Genomic DNA, 19,369 nt, shown 5'->3' with positions numbered 1-19,369 from the left:
GCAAAGTAAAAAAGTATATAGCAGAGAACAAAAGAACTCACCAGGAAGCAAAGAAAAAATGGACAATTTTCAACACAAGTTTTACTTATCATACAGGCTCTCTTGAAATGAAAATTTATTGTTACACGATTTGAATCCTCTCATGTTCTGCTATACCCATGACATGATTTTTAAAAATTTTTGTATTTAAGTTTATGATATGTTTTTGGTTCTTTTTTCTATTTTGTATTTGTATTCTGGCATTTGAGTCTAAAATAAAATTTAAAAAAAAGAGCCCCCACACTACTTTGGGATTTGTGGTCTCTCATCTGGTGGTGTGTGTAGGGTTGTATTACTTTGTTTAGACAGTAGGAGCTAAATTTGAATTGATTTTCTGTGCTAATTTCTCTGTTTGTATTTTCTATAATCATTTCTTTCTAATTGTGTGTATGTTCATTCTTCGTTGCCATCATGAGAAGTAATGACATGACTTGCACTTGACTTTGTTTTGAGTGAGGGAGGGTTGTGCAGGTCACCAGCCTCACTTCTCCTGCAGAGCCATCTGAATCCAGTGACCAGACATTCATCAGGATGACTGGAGATGACCCAGGATGAGGCAGTTGGGGTGAAGTGACTTGCCCAAGGTCACACAGCTAGTGAGTGTCAAGTGTCTGAGGTGAGATTTGAACTCAGGTCCTCCTGACTCCTGCACTGGTGCTCTATCCACTGCACCACCTAGCTGCCCCACTTCTTTCTAATTAAAGAAAGATTGTTAACCCTTTATGAGAAAGTTAAATAGAATAAAGTCTGCATTGTTTGTTAACCCCTTTGAAGCTGTCTTTCCTTTATAAAAGCAGATGAAAGAATCTGTGCTAGTAGACCATCTTGTATGGGCTAGATGCTTACTAATACAGGTCACCCTCTCTAGACCTCAGTTTGCTTATCTGTAAAATAAGAGAATTGGATTGGGTGACATCTGTGGTTACTTTGAACTCTAAATCTATGATCCTGTGATCTTATTCAAGAGTGTTTGGTTTCAGATAGAAGACAGCAGCTAAAATGGCCAGGAGTTCAGGTTGAGATTCCTAATCCCCAGGGTCCAACTGTTTAGATCTATCCCTTGGCATTTTGGAAGCAGCGGTACTGCCTGTACATTAATATGAGAATTAGGCAGCACACCTTCACTGTTCCATGCTCATAGGAATGGAGTAACACAGAGGGCAGAAGAAAATGAGCTCCAAGAAAGGTTTTAAGTGACTTGCTCAAGGATTATACAGCTAGGAAGAAACAGCTATAATTCAAACCCAGTTAGAATGAATGAATGAATGAAAAGAAGGGAGGAAGGAAGGAGGGAAGGAAGAGGAAAAAAGCATTTGTTATTTATTATGTATCAAGAACTGTGCTAAGCCATGGGTGGACACATAGAAAAGTAAGACCATCCTTGCCTTAGAGCTAAAGAGAATAATACTCAGATTATGACTCACTGCTTTTAGATTTTTAAATTTATTCTTCAGATTAATTTTGTATTGGAATAATTTTTTTAGCACATTTACTTAAGAAAGTGCTTTGGGGTCAAGGAAAAAGAAAATGCCACAATATCTACCAAGAAATAGAATAATGTCTCAAGCTGATGGGGTGAGCTTGTTCAGAGAATTCCTAAATTAGACTGGATTTTGAAGGCCTGCAATTAGGTAAAAGCATAGCATATCTTTTTGTCTTCTTGCACTTAATATATATCATAGTGAGTCACTTAACTCTTGATTTGACTAGAGGTTCAGGAAAAACTCCATCTGTTCCTGAAGCATGCTTTTTCTGTTAAAGTCACAGGTGTGCCCTCTAGTGCTCATATCATAGAACTACAGTTTCACAGTGGCATTAACTTGACATTGTGGGCATTCTAGGGATGAGGGTTTTTTTTTAATTTTTGAATCACTTCCACTGACTACCGCTCCTATATATACCCATGTAAACTTCACATTAAAAGACAAGCAAAACACTCTTTTGAAGTGACTACTATTACTCGTTATTTTGGTCAGTAACCATTATTAACCACTTACTATGTGCCAGGAACTGTGCTAATGGCTAGAAAGGCCAAGACAAGGCAAAAATGCAGTCCCTAGGCTTTAGGATCTCACAATCTAGTTGGGGAGACAAATACACAAATAACTATGTACATTAAAGATATATATGGGGCAGCTAAGTGGCACAGTGGATAGAGCAACCATCCCTGGAGTCAGGAGGACTTGAGTTCAAATCAGAAATTTAATACCTGTGTATGTGACCCAGGGCAAGTCACTTAACACAAAATGCCTCCAAAAAAGGGAGAGACAGAAAGAAAATAAGGAAGAAAGGAAGGAAATAAGGAAGATAGCAGCTAAAATGACTGAAAGAAAAGGAAAAGAAAGAGTAAATGGAAGATAATAGCAGAGGGAAGGCACTAGCTGTGGGAGGAAACAGGGAAGGCCTCTTGCGGAAGTTAAACCTTGAGCTGAATCTTCAGGAAATTGAGGCAAAGGTAAGGAGGAAGAACACTGAATCTTGGTTGACAGCCAGTGAAAAAAAACTGCCATTTCTTAAAAGGAAGAATTATGTTTTAACCTTAATCATTTGGATCCAATATTGTCTGTTGTATTGGACATGGATTTTTTTAAACTTTTAATGTTGTCTTCATTTGTACATCAGTCAAAAAGCATTTATTGAGCATCTACATGTGTTGAGCACTGTGCCAGATCTGGGGATAGAAAGACAAAAATTAAAAAGATCCTGCCCTTAGGGAGCTTATGTTCTAGGGGAGAGACAACATGTACCTTTATTTGTTATTGTTCAGTCATTTTTAAGTCATTCCTGATTCTTCATGACCCCATTTGGGATTGTCTCGGCAAAGATACTGGAGTGGTTTCCCATTTCCTTCAGCTCATTTTACAGATGAATAAACTGAGACAGACAGGGTTAAGTGACTTTCCCAGGTTCACACAGCTAATAAGTGTCTGAGGCCAGGTTTGAAAACTCAGCAAGATAAGTCTTTCTGACTGTAGGCTGGGCACCTAGCTGTCTTTATACCTTTATGGGTATATGCAATATAAGTACAAGATAATTGTTGAAAAGGAATTTTGCATTCTCCTCAGATCTACACAGGAGGAGTTGTATTATGATATGGTATAGGAAAAAGAATGCTGGATTCGGAGTCAAAGGACCTGGATTCATATCCCCACTCCTGCTACTTACTATGTGATCCTGAGTAAGTCATTGGTTCTTCTTTGGCCTCAGTTTCCATATATTTAAGGGACAATGGGAAGAATTCCTCACTCAGCTCTGACTGGGACACCTTCCCTGAAGCTGAGCATGTGTCCTGGTGTTTTGCTGAAAGGAATACATAAACAGAGGGCTACCATGATAAAGAGATTTGAACACTGAGTAGACTAGAAAAGTGAAGATGACTTCCAGTCTCCCTCTATTCCTGTCTGTTAAGCTTGCTGGGACTCTTTTTTGGACTTTCATTCAGAAGGAGAGGGAGTGCTTTTTTCCTTCCCTTCCTTCTCTTCCCATCCCCTCCCTTGGCTTTGGAAACTGTTTACACAAAGCAGGAAGGGTATGTATGTGCTGGTCTAGCAAAGCCTGTAACTGGCTCTCAAGGCTCTCACAGTGTTTTTTTTGTTTTTGGTTTTTTTTTTGCTTTGTCCTTCTTTCCCTGAGCATGGATGATCAAACAGCTAATTTCCAAGCCATGATGCCTCAGTGGCATCCTTTGAATTCAGGAATCTGGGAGCTTCATGGATAAACTGAGCTAATATAGTAAAAATAACAATTGTATCTAAATTAATTTACTTATTCAGTGCATACCAAACAAACTACAAAAAAATTATTTTATAGAGCTAGAAAAAATATCAGAATTCATCTGAAAGAACAAAAGATCAAGAATATCAGGGGAATTAATGAAAAGAAATACTAGGGAAGGTGGTCTTGCCATTCCAGATTTTAAATTGCATTATAAAGTAGCAGTCATTGAAACTACTTGGTACTGGCTAAGAAATAGAGGAGTAGATCAGTTGAATAGGTTAGGTACACAAGACGCAACAGTCAGTGATTATAACAATCCACTGTTTGATAAACCCAAAGACTCCAGATTCTGGGATAAGAACTCACTATTTGACAAAAACTTCTGGGAGAACTGGAAGATAGTATGGCAGAAACTGGGCATAGACCAACATCTGACACCATATACCAAAATAAAGTCCAAATGAGTACACAATTTAGATATAAAGGCTGATACTATAAGCAAACTGGGAGAGCAAGGAATAGTTTACCTGTCAGATTTATGGAGAACAGAAGAATTTATGACCAAACAAGACATAGAGAACATTATGAAATGCAAAATGGGTAATTTTTATTACATTAAGTTGAAACGTTTTTGCACAAACAAAGCCAATGCAACCAAGGTTAGGGAAACAGAAAACTGGGAAAGAATTTTTACAACTAGTGTCTGTGATAAAGGCCTCATTTCTAAAATATATAGAGAACTGAGTCAAATTTACAAGAATGCAAGTCATTACCCAATTGATAAGTGGTCAAAGGATATGAACAGGCAGTTTTCAGAGGAAGAAATTAAAGCTATCTGTAGTCATATGAAAAAATGCTCTAAATCACTATTGATTAGAGAGATGCAAATCAAAACAACTCAGGGATACCACATCACACCTATCAGATTGGCTAATATGACAAAACAGGAAGATGATAAATGTTGGAGAAGATGTGGGAAAGTTGAACACTAATTCATAGTTGGTGGAACTGTGAGCTGATCCAACCATTCTGGAGAGCAATTTGGAACTGTGCCTAAGGGCTATAAAAATGTGCATACCCTTTGATGTAGCAATACTGCCTCTAGGGCTGTATCCCAAAGAAATCACAAAAATGAGAAATCAAAAAATGTGTACAAAAATATTTATAGAAGCTCTCTTTGTGGTGGCCAAAAACTGGAAATTGAGGGGGGATGCCCATCAGTTGGGGAATAGCTGAATGAGTTGTGGTATATGAATATAATGGAATACTGTTGTGCCATAAGAAATGATGAATGAGAAGACTTCAGAGAGGCCTGAAAGGATTTATATGAACTGATGCTGAATGAAAGGAGCAGAACCAGGAGATCATTGTACTCGGTAACAACCACAGTGCGCGAGGAATTTTTCTGGTAGACTTAGCCCATCACAGCAATGCAAGGACCTGAAACATTCCTGAAGGACTCTTGAAGCAAAAATGACATCTACATCTCGAGAAAGAACTGTGGAATTGGAACACAGAATGAAGCAGAATGTTTTCTCTTGTGTTATGTTTTGTTTGGTTTGTTTTTTCTCATGGTTTCTCCCATTCATTTTATTTCTTCTATGCATGACTAATATGAAAATGTGTTTGGTAAGAATGTATGAGTAGAATCCACATAAGATTACATACCGTCTTAGGGAGGGGGAGAAAAATCTAAGACTTAAATGATTGTAGAAAACTGAAAACAAATTAATAATTAAAAAGAAATGACAAATGCTATAAGGGATAAGAGAAAATAGGTACACTAATGAACTGCTGGTGTTGTTATGAACTGGTCCAACCGTTCTGGAGAATCATTTGGAGCTATACCCAAAAGGATATAAAATTGTGCATACCCTTTTGACCCAGAAATACCGCTACTATGTCTGTATCCTAGAGATGAGAGAGAAAAGAAAACAACTCATATGTACAAAAATATTTATAGCAACTTTTTTTGTGGTGGCAAAAAGTTGGAAATTGAGGGGATGCCCATCAATTGAGGAACGACCGAACAGTTGGTGGCACATATTTGTGATGGAATACTATTGTACTATGAAAAATGATGAGGGGGATGGTTTCAGAAAAATGTGGGAAAACCTATATGAACTGATACAAAGTGAAGTGAGCAGAACCAGATCATTGTGCATAATAATAGTAATACTAAAATGATCATCAACTGTGAAAATCTTAGCTTACTCTGATGAGTGAACCAAGACAATTCCAAAGGACTCATGATCAAAAATGCTATCCACCTCCAGAGAGAGAACTGATGCAGTATGAATGCAAATTGAAGCATACCATTTTTCACTTTGTTTTCCTGTTTTTTTGGTCTGTGTTTTCCTTGACAACATGACAAATATGAATATGAGTTTTGTGTGATTGCACATGTCAATTTACTATTATCAAATTGCTTACCTTCTCAGGGAGGAGGGAAAGAAGGAAGGGAGAGAATTTAGAATTCAAATTGTTTTTTAAAAGTGTTTTGAATTGTTTTAGATGTAATTGGGAAAATATAAAATATATGTTTTTTAAAAAGACTACCTACATTTAAGAGAAGGGGAGGAAAAAAAAGAATTGTCCTTGGTCATAACTGCAAGTGGTACCTGGGTATGACATCCCCTTTAATATTCAGGCCATGTGTTTATTTTGAACTTAACCAATGACCTCTTAATTACCAAATCCAATGGCATTTTAAAAAGTCTTCATCCTTCTTGACCTCTCTGTAGCATTTGACACTGTTGATCACAATATCCTTCTGGATACTCTTTCTTCTCTAGATTTTTATGCTATTTCTAACCTTTCCAGGTTTTTCTGAAACTATCTTGCTCATCATTTTTTATAGCACAATAGTTTTCATTGCAATCATATGCCACCACTTGTTCAGTAGGGGGAGAAGTTGTAACCAAATGAGAGATAAAGCAGTGTAATGATAAAACTGCTGCTAAACCCACCTCACAAGCTTCTGTCAAAGACTGGGCACATCTCATTCAGGATTGCTGATAGGTCGCCTCACTCCTTGAAAGAAATAGAATAGAACAGGTAGTCAAGCTTCCTAAGCCATGTTTACAGATCATTTCTTCTGGGGAGTGTGGGTGAAGAGAGAAAGGGCACCATTTTATTTTTCCAACCTCAAGAAGGATGACAGATTCTAATGACCCTGACAAGATCTGTAGAGTGGAAGAGAGAGGTTGACTAAGGGTGAGGATCCTTTAAAAATCTTCTGAGTTAGCAGCAAGAGTACTGCTTAGTCACCCCAATGTGCCTAAGTATTTTAACATTGAATTATTTTCTTAGAATTGTCTGAGATTCAGTACTCCATGAGGTATATTCCAATCCAGCCCACACTTTGCATTCACAAAAACAATAATTTCAGTGACATGAAACTGAAAAGTCTTTTCACTAATAAAAGCAACATAACATATTTAAAAAAGGAAATAGTTTGTTACCCCCAAAAAACAACTTAGTATTGAATTTCTTTAAGGATCTGTTATCAACATATATAGAAAACTAATACAAATATATGATACCAAAAACCACTTCATACTGGATATGAACAAGGAGTTCTCAAAAGAATAATAACACTATTAGTATACTTGTGAAATAGTACTCCAAATCACTAGCAAAAAGAATTATAAATCATAATAACTCTGAGATATTACCTCATGACCATCAAATTGGCAAAAATGAAAAAATGGAAACAGTCAATATTGAGGGGTTATGGAAAGAGAATACACCACTGGAGGTTTAAATGAGTTCATTCATTCTGGAAAACAGTTTGGAATTATGTTAAGAAAGTAGCTAAAAGGCCCAAACCCTTGGATCTTTATGCTGTCATGCATGGGAAGACGTATGACCCAATATAAATTGACAGATGAGGAACCAGGAAAACAATATACATGATAGTTATAGCATGTAAATATAAAGAACAACAATTCAGAATCGAAACTGAATGCTATGAAATGATAATGACCAAGCTTGGTTATAAAAAAGAGATATTAGAATCCATCTCTATCCCTTCATTGCAATGGTGAGGGATTATAGGTTTGCAATATAGCATGAGTGTAAAAATTGTTTGATGTATTGGCTAGTTTTGGTAAACTTTTAAAAATCTTTTATTCCATATTATAAGGGATGAATCTAGGAGGGAGAGGGATATATCTGGAAATAAAAGTTACATAAAACAAAATATATCAATAATACCAATTTTTAAAAAGAAAGATTAGTTAGAGAGAGAGCAGGTTTAATTGAGCAAAGAAGAAGACATGATAAGGATGGAGAAGTCAATGAGAGAAGAGAAAAAGCAGACAATGAGTTTAGATAGTTTTTTTTTTCTGGGAGTTGAACTAATAGTGGGAAGAGAAACATAGGTAGTAAGATAACTTAAGGAGCTGCCAGCGTCTCTAGTGAGGCTTCTTTAAGCAAAGACATGTTTGTAGGCAGCAGGGAAAAAGTTCTTTTAAAGGATTGGGAAGAATGGAAAAGCAGGCAAGACCAAATATTACCGCGAAGTGTTTTCATTCTTCGTTGCCGAAGAAGACCATGCCATTAGAGAAATGATGACATGACTTGCATTTGACTTTGTTTTGAGTGAGGGAGGGCTGTGCAAGTCACCAGCCACACAGAAGTAGGAAGGCAGGAATGATCCTGCCGGATGTGTGAGCTGGGTTGGCAGTGAGGAGTCTAGCCTCAGCAAAGAAAGTACAAAAGGAATAGCAGAAACTAAGTCTGACTCTGGAAAATAAGATCAAATTATACATTACTAAACTGAAGTGACTTTGCCTTGATGCTGAGACACAAGGAAAACCAATTCTTGGGGCTATTATGGCTCTAGGCAATTTCTTATGGTCTATCATAGATACAAGTCACCCTAATATATATAGTACTGAGCAAAAGGACCTGAATGACTTACAGCCTGTATGGTATGCTTTATATATTGCAGTGAGCCTCTGGGGGAACTGGAATGATGGGAGGGGTGGTAGTAGCCTTGGTTGCAGTTGGTGGGGTGTTGAAAAAAATAAAGGGGCAGTGGAAGTGTAAGGAAAGAAGAAAATTTTGAAAAACTGTTCATACATACATTCGTACTTCATGCATTGTATAACAGAGTTAAAGTCATAGTGATTACATTATTTTCCAAATAAACACATAAAATGCAAGTTATAACTGATCCAGTGGTCAAGTCTGACAAGTCTTAGCAAGCGTTGGTAGGCAAGTGTACATTATTGGGAAGTCTAGCATGCATTGGCAGGAATACAAGGGTGTGATGACTTGTTTACAATACAATACTGTATGGTCACATGAAGCAATATTGCATCATCAAAATTTTAATGCAGGGAAACCCCCACAAATTTACAATAAATTGTTAAATGTGTCATTTAAAAAATTATATATTTTTTGAAATGGTCCAAATTAAATAAAAAGTAACCATTAAGGGGTTAAAGATTTCCAGGGGAATGCTAAGTAATTTTTTTTAAAGGGGTCGTAGACCAAATAAACTTGAGAACCTCTGCTTTAGAGTTTGGAGAGTTAAGTTAAATAAAAAATTGAGGTATTTAATAAACAGCATCTTTGCCTTCGTATCAATTCTTGACCCCTTGTGCAGAGGAGAGATTCTCTGAAGCCTAGCCAATGCCATGAAGAGCACATTAATATCTCCAAGAGAAAAGGCCCAAAGTCATCCATGGAATGAGTCAAGCTCTCTTCCCTCTTCCCTCTCCTTTATGCCACCTCCGCCCTGCCCCCAACCAATCACACTTCTCAGAGATCCCAAAGCACAGGTGGAAGAGAAAAGGTATTATGTAATACTTCATTGTCCTACTAGAATCCCCAGAAAACCAGTGAAATAAACATACTTCAGAGAAGGGATTTTTCTTGTACAAAAGAAGAAAAGTGGGAAGTTATGTTTGCTGAACTGCTCCTCACCTCCCACCCCTGTCCAATCAATTGCTCTAGACATATACCGAAAGACCTCTGGAAGTCTCTTGGCCATAAAGAATATCCTTTACTAAATCTCATTTGAATTATGTAGCTTTTGTGGAGATTATTTTTTTCCCTTTCCCATACAATGCTGAAGCATCCATTTAGAGAGGCATTTGTCCTCAAATGCAGGAATTAAAATAGACTTGAACAATTCTTTACATTTTAAGAAAAAATGTGTGAATTCAAAGAAATAACACTAATTCCAAAGGATGACGCTTTGTGGGGCTAATTCACCCACAATACTCCAGCTGGGTCTGGCTAATTGTGTATTATGGGGAGGACTTTGGCTATAGATTTGGGGGATTTAGGTTACTATCCTGATTCTGCTTTTTTATGTGTCCTTGGGAAATTCACAATAGCTGAGAATTGAAAGAGATCTCAAAAAACCTTCTACTCCAACACGAACCAGAACAGGGATCTTCTCTACAATTTTCCAGAGAAGTAATTATTTAGCCTCTACTTAAAGACATCCAGTGAGTTCCTGAAGCAGTGGGTTATTCTCTTGGATAGCTCTGATTATTAGAAATGTTTTTACAGCTAATCTCATGGATAAAGGCCTCATTTCTGGAATATATAGAGAACTCAGTCAAATGTATAACAATACAAGTCATTCCCCAATTGATAAATGGTCAAAGGATATGAATAGGCAATTTCAGAGGAAGAAATTAAAGATATCTATGTCTTTTCTGAAATATCTATATTTCATATGAAAAAATGCTCTAAATCACTTTTGATTAGAGAGATGCAAATCAAAACCACTCTGAGGTACCACATCACACCTATAAGATTGGCAAACATGACAGAACAGGAAAATGATAAATGTTGGAGAGGATGTGGGAGAGTTGGAACACTAATTCGTTGTTGGTGGAGCTGTGAGCTGATCCAACCATTCTGGAGAGCAATTTGGAACTATGCCCAAAGGGGTACAAAAATGTGTATACCCTTTGACCCAGCAATATTGCTTCTAGAACTGTATCCCCAAGAGATCATAAAAATGGGAAAGGGTCCCACATGTACAAAAATATTTATAGCAGCACTCTTTGTAGCTGCCAAAAACTGGGAATCAGGTGGATGCCCATCAGTTGGGAAATGGCTGAATAAGTTGTGGTATATGAATGTAATCGAGTACTATGGTACCATAAGAAATGATGAACAAGAAGACTTCAGAGAGGCCTGGAAGGACTTATATGATCTGATGTTGAGCAAAAGGAGCAGAACTAAGAGAAATCTGTGCACAGCAATGACCACAGCATGCGAGAGTTTTTTCTGGCAGACTTGGACTTTGTAATAATGCAAGAACTTAAAAAAAAATAATGCCCAATGGTTTTCTAAGGCAAAATGCCTTCCACACTCAAAGAAAGAACTATGGAATTCATTTGCAGAATGTAGCAGATCTTCTTTGTATGTGTGTGTGTGTGTGTGTGTGTGTGTGTGTGTGTATTATGTTTTGATTTGTTATATGATTTCTTCCATTTATTTTAGTTCATCTTTACAGCATGACTATAGTGAAAACGTATTCAATAGGAAAGTATATGTAGATCCTATGTAGAGTTGTATGGTGTCTTGGGGAGGGAGGGGGTTGGTGAAGGGCAGGTGGGGGGTTAAAAATATAAACTTTTTGGTACTGATTGTAGAACATTAAAAAAATGAATAAAGAGAAGAAAAAAAAGAAATGTTTTCCTTAAATGGAACCTAAATATGTCTCCCTGCACCTCCCTTACCCCTTAGTTCTTCTGCCCTTTGGGATCAAACAGAATAAACAATCACTTTTTCACATGACAAATACTTGAAGGTGACAGTTATATCTATCATGTCTTTCCAGCTAAATGGCACAGTGGATAGTGTGCCGATCCTGGAGTCAGAAAGATTCGTCTTTATGAGTTCAAAACTGGTTTCAGACACTTAACTGTGTTATCCTGGGCAAGTCATTTAATCCTGTTTGCCTCAGTTTCGTCATCTGTAAAATGAGTTGGAAAAGGTAATAGCAAACCACTTTAGTATCTTTGTCAAGAAAACTCCAGATAGAGTTACAAAGAGTCAGTCAGACATGACTGAAAAATTACTCTACAAGAACAAAGTCTTTCCAGTGACTAACCAGTCATGGTATAGTACACAATCATTTAACTATCCTGGTCACCTTCCTCTATGTACTCTCAGTGTGTCAATGTCCTTCTTAAAAGGAGGAACCCAGTACTGAAGAAAATACTCCAAAGGAATTCCAACCAAGAGAGATGACAGCAGGCCTTTCACCTCCCATGTTTTGGAAATCATGCCTTTATTAATTCAGTCTAGGATAACATTAGCTAGTTTGGCTGGCATATTATACAGTTGAACCATATTGGACTTGTAGTGCCCCCAAATTCAATATCTCTTTTACAGGAACTGTAAACTGCCTTCCCCAGTTCAATGAATTGATAAACATTTATTAAGTGCCAACTCCATGCCAAGTACAGGGGCTATAAATACAAATAATGAAATAAACTCTACTTGTCAGGATCTTGGGGCAGCTGGGTGGTGCAGTGGATAGAGTGCTGGGCCTAGAGTCAGGAAGACTCCTCTTTATGAATTCAAATGTGGCTTCAGATGCTTGCTTTCTGTGTGATTCTGGGCAAATCATTTAACCCTGTTTGCCTCTGTTTCCTCATCTGTAAAATGAGCTGGGGAAGGAAATGGCAAACCACTCCAATCTCTTTGCCAAGAAAACCCCAAAAGAAGATACAAAGAATCAGATATGACTGAAAAATGACCGAACACTTAGGATCTTACATTCTAATGAGAGAGAAAAGTACATGTACAAAAATATGTAGCATCAATACAAAGTTAATAAATATGTTTATGCAAAGGACTTAAATATAAGGTAATTTGGGAGGGAGGACATTAGCAATTGCCAGGATCAGGAAAGGCTTCCTTTAGAAGATGACTTAAAGGAAAGAACAAGAAAGAGAGCAGAAGGAGAGAAAGTGCATTCTAGGAATGTGGGGCAGCCAACGTAAAGGCAAAGGTAGGAATTGGGATGTCGTGTGTGAGGAGCAGAGAAGACCAGTTTAGTTGGACCATAGAGTACAGAAGACTGAGTAAATCCAATGAACTTGGAAAGAAAGGTTGAGAGTAGATTGTGAAGAATTTTTAGAAGTTAAAAAGAAGAGTTAACATTTGATCCTAGAGCCAAATAGGACTGCTTGAGTAGGGGAGTCACACGGTCAGATCTGTGTGTTTGGCAGTCGTATGTAGAATAGACTGCAATAGGAGAGGGAGGGACTTTAGGCAGGGAGAACAATTAGAAGTTTGCTGCAATAATCTAAGATCTGAGGTGGTAGCTGAATGAGTGGAGGAAAAAGGGTTGGATGCAAGAGATATTGTTAAGGTAGAAATGATGATATTTGGCAACTGTTTGGATATGGTGCAGTGAGGAAGAATGAGAATTTGCCAAGATTATGAACCTGGGAGACTGGAAAGATTGTGGTACCTTTGATAGAAATTAGCAAGTTGGGAAGAAGAGAGGTTTGAGGGACAAATATGAGTTTAATTTTGGAGATGTTGAATTTAAGATGTCTCTGAGACATTGAGTTTGAAATATCCAATCAGCAACTGAGGGTGTGGAGTAAATTTGAGTTGATTATTTACCATTGATTTCTTAGGTACCCACATGTAATCCTTGACTTTTATTTCTGTTGAATTCCATTTCATTAGATTTGGGCCATTGTTCTAGTCATTCAGATCATCCAAATGCTGGCCACTGTCTTCCCCTTCTCTGTTTTTGGCCACTGTCTTCCCCTTCTCTGTTTTTACTGTTCCAGGTGCCCGTGTGCAATTCTTGGCCCCAACTGCAGGTGGCGGCAAAAGGTGCCCAGAGGACTTTTGCACAGTATCCCAGAGCTGGGATACAGCTTGGATCTTCAGACTCCATTGGGTGCCTAGCACTCATTTCGGGAAGCTAAGTGACCCAGGGATGTGCCCATATGGGGAGCACCACAGGGTCAGCTGCTCTTCCCCAGCCTCTGGATTTCTTTGAGGACCAAATGCATGTCCCATCCGATCCTATCTAGTCCAGCAATCACTTCCTAACATGCCCGTTTTGGTCTTTAAAGCCCTTTACAGCCTAGACCCTTCCCACCTTTCCAGGCTTCTTATACTTGTTTCCCTCTTTCCATAAGGGATACTGGCTTTTTTCCTTTAAAAAAAGTGCTCTATCTAACCCCCCTGCTGACTGTCCCTCCTCTTCCTCCTCATCTCTGTCTTTTGCTTTCTCTAGATTCTTTCTAGATAGTAGCTCATCTCACCTTTTGCAGGAAATTTTTGCCTTCCACCCCCACTGCTAATGCCTTCCTCATGAATTTAACCTTCCGTTTTCAGTGTATATCTTGAATGTACATTGGTATTTCCATATGGTTTACCTCATTAGAGGCCTCTTGAGGGTAGGGACTATTTATTCAACTGAAATGAATATGGAATATTTTATATTTTAAATCACTTGCTCCACCAGTACATCAGTACCTCTTCCATCTACCTCAATTCCCATAAGACTTAGTAGATGGCCTTCTAGAGCTGTGGTGAGAGAAAATTTATCATCCTACAGGGTTGCAACTTTCTTCAAACTTAGCAAAGTCAGTCCTCAGGTAACAGATGTAAAAGTATATTACAGGGCCCATACTTGAAACTCTTCCAGCTTGGTAGGACCACTAAAAACTCTCCATTAAAAGTAATGTAAACATAAGAATATTAATTATAACCTATGACTCCTGCCTTTAAGTAGCTTACACTCCATTTGGGGAGGAAAGAAATCACGTATAGTAAGTAAAAATGCAAGATAGAAAGCAAGATGACACAATATGGTTAAGCATCATATACCATGGAATAGAAATTAATGAGTACTAGGTGTTTGTAAAAGGAAGCATTCATTTCATTATAAGGCTTCTTGGAGGAGGTGGGAATTTAGCGGAGTCTTGAATATTGAGAAGCCAGATTCTGGACTTGTTGGATAGTCATCCCACCTAGCATTATTCAGGAGTCTATTTTTACCTCTCCTTGGGAGGAGTACAAAGCTTGACTCTTGGTAGAATAAATGCCAGGTTTTTAAACTATAACTGAAGGCAGAGATAATTAGTTGCTTCCTTAACTCCCAGGGCCTCAGCAGCTACTGTGCAGAGGTGATCTTTGAGATCCCCTGAGGGAAAGGTTGTCCCCCAGAATACTGCTTGTCTGACTGTTTTCCATGGTTCTGCACGTCCTGAGGGTACTGGGGGTGGTCAGAGTACAGAGAGTCAGGATGATTTATGGTGAAAGAAAATGAAATCCTGGGCCACAGTAACTCTAGGAACAATCTGTCAGTCAATAATTGATGTCTGAGAAATGCTGTTCTGGGTTCAGAAAGTAATCTAGTTTGACTGGAACATTGTATGGCAGGGAGGTAACATGAATTGAGAGTGAAAAAGATGGGTTTAGGTTTGTACAGAACCTTAAATGCCCACTGTAGAAGCATAAACCTTATGGTCCAGAAGTCCCTAAAGAGGACTGACCAGAGAACTGACATCACCAGATCTATGCTTGAAATATATTCATGAAAGCCATGGGTGCTAGTCTAGGAGCATGAAATCACTTCTTCCCCCATAGGAGAAAAGTGAGCTTATCTATATAAATTTCAGTGTATAAGTATTTTTTCAGCAAATATAGTTCTGCTATGCCCAAAGGGCTATAAAACCAGGCCTACCTTTTCAACTAGCAATACCACTACTAGGTCTGTATCCCAAAAGAGATGAAAAGCAAAAAGGAAAAGGACCTATATGTACAAAAAGTATTTATAGCAGCTCTTTTCTGGGGGCAAAGAACTGGAAATCGAGGGAATGCTCATCAATTGGGGAATGACTGAACAAACTGTGGTAGGTGATTATGATGGAATTCTATTGTGTTATAAGAAATGCTGAGCAGGATGCTCTCAGAAAAATCTGAAAAGATTTACATGAGCTGATGGCAAAGTGAAATGTACTGTGCACAAAGTAACAGCAATATTGTAGGATGATCAGCTGTGAATGACTTAGCTACTCTCAGTAATACCATGATCTAAGACGACTCTGAAGGATTTATAATGAGAAATGCTATCCATCCCCAGAGAAAGAACTGATGGTGTCTGAATACAGATTGAAACATTTTTTTTTACTTTTTTTATTTTTCTTGAGATTTTTTTTGGCCTGTGTTTTCTTTCACAACATAACTATTATGGAAGCATTTTGTATGACTACACAGGTAACCTATATAAAATTACTTGCCTTCTCAATGGGGGAGGGGTGGGGAAGAAGGAAGGGAGATAATTTGGAAAGCAAAATTTTAAAAACCAATGTTAAAAATTATTTTACATGTCACTAGGGAAATGTAAAATACTAAATAAATCTTTAAAAAAACAAATACAGTTATGATATGAGAACACTGATGGCATACAAATTTGGAGTGTCATTCACAAAATCTCTGTCAAGATAAATGATAAATTTGGGGTAAATAATATACTGTTAAGAAAGGTGTTCTGATATTAGATAAGGAGACATCAGTTCCCTTGTAAATACTCAAGTATATAATGGTTTTAAATATAGAAAAAGATTTTAAATTGACAACAAAAATATAGAATGTGAGATGTGTCATCTTCCTTTAAATATATTACGTTGTCCAGTAACAGCAAATCCTGATGAGCTAAATTGGTGACATCCTTGCTTATCACCCCTTCTTATCCATAGCTCACTTCAAAGCCAAGAATTCCAACTTGTGGATGGGATCATGGTTTTCACTGTCACTGAATTCTTTACTAGTAAATGCATCAGGCTTCTAGTCAATCCATATCCACTAAACGCTTATTATGTGCCAGATATTGTGCTAAGTTCTGAGGGTGCCAAAGACAAAAGTGAAACAGTCCTTGACCTCAGGGGGATTACAGTTCAACCATGCATATCTACAGATACATGACACAATATAGTACATGGAAATTTGGAAGGCACCATCAGTTAAGGAGTATCAGAAAAGGCTTCATGAATAATGTCATGCTCGAGTTGTGTCTTGAAATAACCCAGAGATTCTAAGAGGCAGAGGTGAGAAGGGTGTGTTTTCCAGATTTATTGGAAATTCTACATAAAGGTACAGAGGTGAGGGGTATATAATGTATGAGAAACAAGAAAGTCAGTTTGGCTAGACCAGCCATAGAGCTTGTGAAGAGGAGTAACATATAATAAAATAAAGGTAGATTGGGGCCAGGTTGTGACAGATTTTAAATGCCTAACAGAGTTCTACTTCATCCTAGAGGTAATTCGAAGCCACTGGAGTTTATTGAGTAGGGAGGCTGACTTGATGAGATCGGTGCCTTAGGAGAATAATTTTGGCAGCTGTGTGAAGAAAGGATCGAAATGGAGAGAGCCTTGAAGGAAGGAGATCAATTATGAGTCTATTTGTAATCATTGAAGAGAGAGGTGATGAGGGTGGCTATCTGAGTGAAGAAAAGGGAACAAATGTGAGTGGAGAAATGACAGAATTTGGCAACTGGTTAGACAGTTAGGGAATGGAGGGTCCTTGTTCTTAAGGTTTAAGATGTCTGATAGGCAGCTGGTGATGTGACACTGGAACCTAGGAGAAAGATGGGGACTGGATATACAAATATGGGATAAACTTCATAGAGATGATAATTAAGCCCATGGAAGTTGATATGGTTATAAAGAGAGAGTATGTATAGAAAAGGAAGATAATAGAGCCAGGAGGAGGCTCTAGGGTATACTCATAGTTCAGAGGCATTCTGTGGATGATGCTCCAACAAAGAAGACTGAGAAGACAGACAGGAGAGCCGAGACAGAGCAGTCACAAAACCTTAGAGTGGCCAGGAGGTTGAAGTGGCCAATGGTATCAGATATCACAGATGGATCAAGAAGCAAGGACTGGCAAAAGGTCATCAGAACTGACAATAAGAGATCATTGGTAGAGTGGTTTTAGCTGAGTGAGGAGATCAGGAGCTAGATTTGAGACTTGAGGAGGAAGGGAAGAGAAAGTAGAAGAACCAAAAGTAGACAACTTTTTCTAGGAGTTTGGCCCTTGTGAAATTGCCCCAAGCTTCTCTAGGCTGCATTTTGCATGGGAATAGCTTGCTCATGACTAATGGAAACTAGTGCTAGTGTACATAAGAGGCCTCGAATAGAGTCCTTAAAAGTCTAGTCACATTACTTGTCAGAGAGAAGTGCAAAAAGTGCCAGAGTCCAATCCAAACTGTTTCTTTTAGCCTTTTTGCTTATGGCTGCTCTATATCTGCAGTGCTAGGACTGTAATTCTCTCTAATTAGGGCCACCAAATGCCCAAAGTGTCCTAAATCCCTCATAATTCTTTAGATATGACTAGGCAATACCCAGTCACTGATCACTGATTGTCATGTTGCTATGTGACCTGCATGGAACTGGCACTCATTAATTACTCGTTTTAAAAGAGCAGCTTTGGCTTAATATCTTCAGTAGTTTCTCCTTATGGTCTTCCAATAACTTCACAAAAGCAATGGGATCATCTAGATAAACCAACTCTTCCAAACAGTTCACATCCCTAGCTACCTCTTCCTTGGACTGCTGAGAAGTGGCTGGGGACCCAGGAGCCCTTCGGGACATTTTCTCAAGTTGGAAGAACCCCACTGGATAGATGAAGACTGTCTTTCCTTTATATTCTGTCACAGGAAACTGATGGTTGTTGTTCAGTTGTTTTTCAATTATGTCCAACTCTTTGTGACCCCATTTGGCATTTTCTTGGCAAAGATACTGGAGTGGTTTACCATTTCCTTCTTCAGGTAATTTTACAGATGAGGAAACTGAAGCAAACAAGGTTAAGTGACTTGCCCAGGGTCACACAGCCGGTAAGTGTCTGAGGCTGGATTTTGAACTCAAGGAAAGGAGTCTTCCTGACTCCAGGCCTGACACAATGCACTGTACTACCTAGCCATCCTAATAGGGAACTACTGGAATTCATTGAGTTAGGAGTGAGGAATGGCATGGTCAGAAAATCATCTTAGCAGTTTTATGGAAAATGGATAGGAATAGAGAAAGATTTGGGGCAGGAAAACCAACAGTGACACTCTGTGATGATTAATGAATAAGTTTATTCCTGTGGTCTTCTATCTTCCAGAGTAATTTCTGAGATTTCTCTCAAACAGGATGGAGATGGATTGGGTGTAGAAGCTCCTTAGCCCATCTTATGGTCCTGTTTGTGAAGTGAAAGCATTTCAACCCTAAAAATGAGTCTTCTCTTCCCCCACTTTAGATCATCTTTCCATGCCGCAGACACAAGAGAATCTCTAAAATAAAATGACTCTGGATCCATCCCTGGGATGGAAGGGTTCAGGGTAATCTCCTTAGGTGCCATGTTGCTGAAAATTCTGTGTGTTCTCTACCAACACTGTCCTCTAGTCTATGGTGAGCTTTTGTACAGAAGACACAAGAATTATCAAGGCATTCATCTACTGAGGTACAGAAAGATATACATTTTCAGATACAGTCAATGTGTTGATTTATTTTATGACAAGGATGGTAGGGGGGGAGATGAGTTAGCAGTATGAAGGGAATTATGATTTTCATATTAATTGATATGATATGTGTAATGAATGTACTAATAATTTAGA

Source organism: Notamacropus eugenii, chromosome 1, assembly GCF_028372415.1.
Source record: "Notamacropus eugenii isolate mMacEug1 chromosome 1, mMacEug1.pri_v2, whole genome shotgun sequence".
NCBI classification, from domain to species: Eukaryota; Metazoa; Chordata; class Mammalia; order Diprotodontia; family Macropodidae; genus Notamacropus; species Notamacropus eugenii.
This window is presented reverse-complemented; position numbering follows the sequence as displayed.